The sequence below is a fragment of the Parasteatoda tepidariorum genome, chromosome 4 (assembly GCF_982258835.1).
Source record: "Parasteatoda tepidariorum strain Cologne lab strain chromosome 4, Ptep-v5.0, whole genome shotgun sequence".
Taxonomy (NCBI): domain Eukaryota; kingdom Metazoa; phylum Arthropoda; class Arachnida; order Araneae; family Theridiidae; genus Parasteatoda; species Parasteatoda tepidariorum.
In genome coordinates, this window is record NC_141758.1 from 64695399 (window position 1) to 64701398 (window position 6000).

The window sequence follows — 6000 nt, forward strand, 5'->3', positions numbered from 1 at the left end:
CGATCGGGGCAAACCAGAGTAAAATGCATTTATGATTGCAGCATTATAAATGCAGCAATCGTTTGAATAGAATAAGATTCCAGAGCGCCTCATAATGAGGTAATGTGACTGGAATGAAAATAATTTTTGCACTATCTAAATCGTATTTATGTCCGAGATTTCAACAACGTGCAGCAATAGATGATTTTTAAAATTCTCGATAACGAACATATCCATCGTGAGTAGAGGAAAAGTGAGCACTAAACCTCACTTTTAGGGTTAATGACCACTCTTGCTATAGTGCTATGGGATGAGGGCTTCACCCCAGTTCAGATGGATGACCTCTCGCCTATTGGATGAGCTCTACACCCCACTTCCTCAGTATGGAAGAGACTTCAACCCCACTGATAAGCTTTTAGTGGGGATGACGTAGTATGGCTCTTTACATAGCATGGTTTGGACTCAGCAAATGCTTCTTAAGAATTTTGGGTAACTATTTTTTCAAAACTATGAGTATATTTGAAAAATTTGACGCTAACTTTTGAATTTGAAACAAGTTTCAAATGAATTTCTCATTGAGAAAAGTTACAAAAAATTCGCAAATTGTCCTGCTTTTTTTTTTAATTTGTATGCTCTTAACGTAGCATTGTTTGAACTAATTGCTTCTTAAAAATTTTGAATTCATATTTTTTGACATATACTGGTATTTTTGAAAGAATTTATGCGTATTTTTTAATCTTAATCAAGCTTTAAATGAATTTCTCATTGCAAAAAATTATTTTTAAAATCGCAAATTGTCCTTTTTTTGTGAATTATATATATTCTCTTAACACATGAATGTTTGGAGTAAACGAATCCTACTTAAAACTTTGAATTATTTATTTCTAATAGTTCTCAGGAAGAATTCTCTGTAAGGATAATTAACAGGCTCTCAGTAAGGATTAGAGGGAGAGGAGGAGTGTTTGGGTCTAATGAGTTTAACAAAAGTTGAATTAATTATAGAAGGGTTAAATCCACGGTTAGCAGCAAGTGAACGGAGGAAGTTAAGTTTAGAGTTTAAAAATGAAGAATCAGAACAAAGGTTTAGTAAATGCGGAAAATGATAGTACAAAATGCAAAATTTTTCTGACAATTATGGGGATCAAAATTAACATGAGAGGGCAAAGAGTACGCAAAACTGTTTACGATAAACTGAGGACAAAAATGATCAGGGTGTTTGGTTACAGTACAAGAACATCTAAACAAGGAAAAGGAAAATTAATTTGAGTTAATTAATATTAAATTAATTTATAAATAGAGGAGAAGGTGTAAAAATGGGCACAGGTGTAAATATGGGCACCCCTCCCTAGTAGCTATGGGAGGTACTGAAGACTGGCGTCAAGGACTGTATATGGCGCCAGTTGCTAATATAAGATTGTACGGAGCAGTTGAAACCATTTTTTCAAGTAGTGTGGATGCAGCGTGAGTTATTGTGCAAATTGGTGTTTATTCTGGACTGCAAACTTTTGAGAAGTATGTGAAATCGTTTTCTTTTCATGTACTTATGTTCAGTTAAAAATAATTTGACAGTGATATCCGGAAAGCGGAGATCTTAAGCTATTTTTTGAAGCACACCTTTAGTCACGCACGCTTTTAGGTTACTTGTGATAGTGGCCATCCTTCTTAGGTGGGGTTGGTGTAAATATGGGCCCCCATTTAAAGGGTGCCCATAATTACACCAACTTTTTTTAGTGGAGTTTAGCACATCAGGCTCTAGTTATGCCAATTGATAAGGCAGCTGAAATACCTCAATGTTCCCCGGGAACTTCAAGTGCAATTTCTCCGTTCGACATATCTCCTGTTCCCAACATTAAGAAGATAACCAGTACTCGTGGACGCAAAGCAACAAGGTCCAGCCTCATCACCGGATTACCATACAAGGATCAGTTGACCAAGACGCTTGACAAGTGCTTTCAAGAAGACGTCCTTGAGTTTTCCCGGGGTAAGAGACCGGCCAGAGGGCAAGGTGGGAAGACAAAAGGCCTTCAAAAAAAGAAAATTCGGCCCACGCAATGACACGATTCACCATCGGACTCATCAGACTCGATGACCCTCCTCTTATCTACAGCGATGATGATACGAATCTGATAAATGTCAACGGTGGGGATAAACCAGACTCAAGCGATGCAACTTGCAGTTTTTGTGATGGAAAGTTCTCTGAAGACACTCGAGGAGAGGTGTGGGTAAGATGCGTTATGTGCCAAATGTGGGCACTGTGCCGGGGGTGAAAGAGCCAGTTATGTTTGCGATTTCTGTAAAAAAAAAAAATTTCCTGTAATAAATAAATTCTCTACCATTTTGTATTGTTTTATCCTGTTTTTAAACTATTTTTGGTGACTTTTTTGAAGAGGGCCCATATTTACACCCCATTTTTCCTGGTGCTTTTTTAAAAGATTTTTGAAAATCGTCGTTTTTGAAATGAAATAATTGATGTTAATCATTGTTTTGCCTTCTCTCATTTAGGAAACTTGTTATAGTTGTTAATGAAAGATAAAAATCTAGAAATTTTCAAATTGAAAGTAACTTTATCCAAAAAACAAAAGACGGTGCCCATATTTACACCTTTTCCTCTAATAGTTTAATAAATAACAAATTTAGAACAATAAATTAATCTATATATATAAAAGTGAATGTGTGTGTGTCTGTCTGTCTGTCCTCTATAGACTCCTAAACCATCCGACAGAAAGCTATGAAACTTGGCATACTGATAGTTCAAAGCACGAGGAAGGTTTCTGTCGACATTAGAACATTCTGCGATAAACCGTTCCAGCGATATCAGTGAAAGTCGAAATGGAATTTTCTGATTGGTTAAAAGCTAGCCATTGTTTTAAATTTTGCTATAAACGATTCAATTTTCAAATATCTTGAAGATAACAACAGTGATATTTTCTATCTTATAACTCTATTCATTTAGAAAAGTAAATTAAAGTAAATTGCATATACTTTAATTTTTAATTCGCGCGTTTCTTTATGTCAGGTGAGCACAAGCAAGTAAAATCAACGAGAATAGATTTCTTAATTGTTGGTCGTATCACGGATTCAGTACTGCGAAAACTGTTTAATAAATATAAAGACAAAAGCAAATGTCATTCAAATTGGGTATAATATGAAAAAAACACAACTACTTCGATTTAGTAGGAACAACATATGACGCAATGCTGAACGAATGGAATTTAGTTGTTGTTTATTTAGTTATTGTTATTAGTAGTTGTTGTTATTTGTTTTAGTTGTTGTTGTTTATTTAGTTGTATTTAGTTTCAATAACTTTTCTTTATAATGCAATAAAATCTGGCGAGCAGCTACTTAAACGATCGAACACTTCGTTTGTTTATTTGTGGCTTAAAGTTAGGCTCGCAGAAAATGTCGTTCATGGGTTAAATTTAGTAGGAACAACACAACCTGTGACGTAAGCTATATTATACCCAATTGCACGTTTTCAGAAATATTTATATTTAGTACGTAATTTTAGGTTAGCACAATTAAATATAGTTTTCGAAGATTTCAGTGCTGTGACAGTTGTCATTTGAAAACTATTAGTTTGTTTGTTTATTTATGGAAAGTTTTCGAAAGTTTCGATTTCTTTCATTTATAAAATTGATTTTTGTTTTAAATCTTATAATTTTCATATTTCTTATTCATCTCATTTTTATTGCTCTTTTTATTATTTAAAATATGTATGTGATATTTCGATTTAGCAAATTTGCGACCACTGTCAACTTTTACATTTCTTTTTCTTTGTCAGAAAGAATATTTGCAAAAATATGCCGCCTAAGCAAATCGCTCTTAGTCGGTCGACATCTCAAGCGCGCAAAAAGAGAACTACCCGTGTTTCAGAAACATCTGAGCAACGGGAAAAAGACTTGAAACTAATCGAGAACAGAATGCTTTTGCCCGTTCCTTAGAAACGTCTGAGCAACAGGAAAGAAGACTGTCAACAAATCAACTACGAACTACACAAGCCCGTTCGTCGGAAACATCAGAGCAACGGGAAGCAAGAATGAAAACCGACCGAGAACGCATTTCGCTATTCAGACGCTGCCAATACTCTGATTTGAATTTCAGTGCATTTCACTATGATCCGACAACAAACTATAGTCTTCCCCCAAGTGTCATCATCGGAGAAATATATCAATTATGTATGTTTTGTAATGCTCTCAAATTTAAAAATGAAACAGCTGAAATAGGCTGTTCTAGAGGCATACTGAAACTACAAGATTTTACGTCGCCGGCCGAGACATTATCAACCTTCGTATCAGGTCAAACAAACCAATCGAAACATTTTTTGGCGCATATACGCCGGTACAATTCGTGTTTCTAAATTACTTTATTCGGTGCTACACGTATCGTAAACGAGAATTACATCCCAACATTCAAAGTGCAAGGCCAAATTTATCATCGTGCAGGATCACTTCTTTCAATGCCTAACGCAGATCATAAATTTCTACAAATTTATTTCATGGATAACACAAATGATCAAGTCAATCAACGTTGTCAGGTAAACAATGGCACTAAACGAAAAATTGTTACCGTATTGCAAAAATTTTTCGATCAACATAATCAGTTAATTAGGCTGTTCACAATTGCCCTTGACTAAATGTCATCCGATATTTACAAAGTTGTTATTAGAGCTGAAAAAACACCTGTAGGCCACCACAAAGAAAAATACAATGCGCCAACATTGGATGAAGTGGCTATAGTTATAGTTGGCGAAGAATTTACCTCCCGCGATACAGTTCTTCATCGCAGAAATCGTGACGTTCAAAGAGTTCTCAGAAACTTATCGATCATATGATGCATTGCAATATCCTATTTTATTTTGGTGAGGAGAGGAGGGATATTATTTTAACATAAAATTAAGAAGTCCGCAAACAGGCGAGAAAACCAATAAGAAAGCAAGTGCAATAAGTTTTTATGCATATAGATTAATGATTGCCAAAACGCTGATAATCGCTGTACTTCAAAATGTCGACAATTAGTTCATCAATACATTGTCGATATGTATGCGAAAATTGAAACTGAACGCCTACTGTATATTAAATTAAATCAAACCAAATTACGTTCAGAAGAATGCATTCATTTACGGGATGCAATAATCAATGATGGTAACGTTAATCCTAATGATGTGGAGGAAATGATTATATTGCCGACTACATTTGCAGGGAGAAAAGCTTGGACTCCCTGCAGATGTAGTATTCATACATGTCTGAGTATTCATACATGTGCCTTGGACTCCAAGGCACATGTATGAATACTCACAGGATGCAATGACAAATGTTCTCGCATATGGGCTCCTAGATTTATTTATTACATTTACGTGCAATTCTGCTTGGGTTGAAATTAGAGATATTTTGTTACCAGGACAATCATCATCGGATCGTCATGATATTACAGCACGTGTGTTCAAACAAAAATGATAATCTTTACTTGATTTCATTGTGAAGCGTCATGTTTTTAGAGAGACACGGTGTTGGGTGTACTCTATTGAATGGCAAAAACGAGGATTGCCACAGGCACACATTCTGATTTGGCTTATTGAAAAAAAAACCACCTTGCCAAACTGATCAGATATCAGCAGAAATTCTTGATGTCACCATAGATCCAGTCTTATTTCAGATCATTATCCAAAATATGTCTCATGCTCCGTTTGCATCACCATACATGTCTGTTTGAAAATGCACTAATGATATCCTAGAGAATTAACTGCTGAGACTATCACTGGTTTTTTTCACCATTAAATAAAATTTGCATTTCAAATCATAATCGCAAATGTCATTTACACACTTAAATACAAAATTCAAATTCAAAATGAAAGCGTTGCAACGCACGCAGGGTACAGCTAGTAATTAATAAATAACAAATTTATAAACAATAAATTAATTATTAATAAAATAATAAATGACAAATTTATAAACAATAAATTAATAAATAATAAAATTAATGCTTAATAAATTAAAGTTAATTACTGTAAGTCTAAAGTTACTT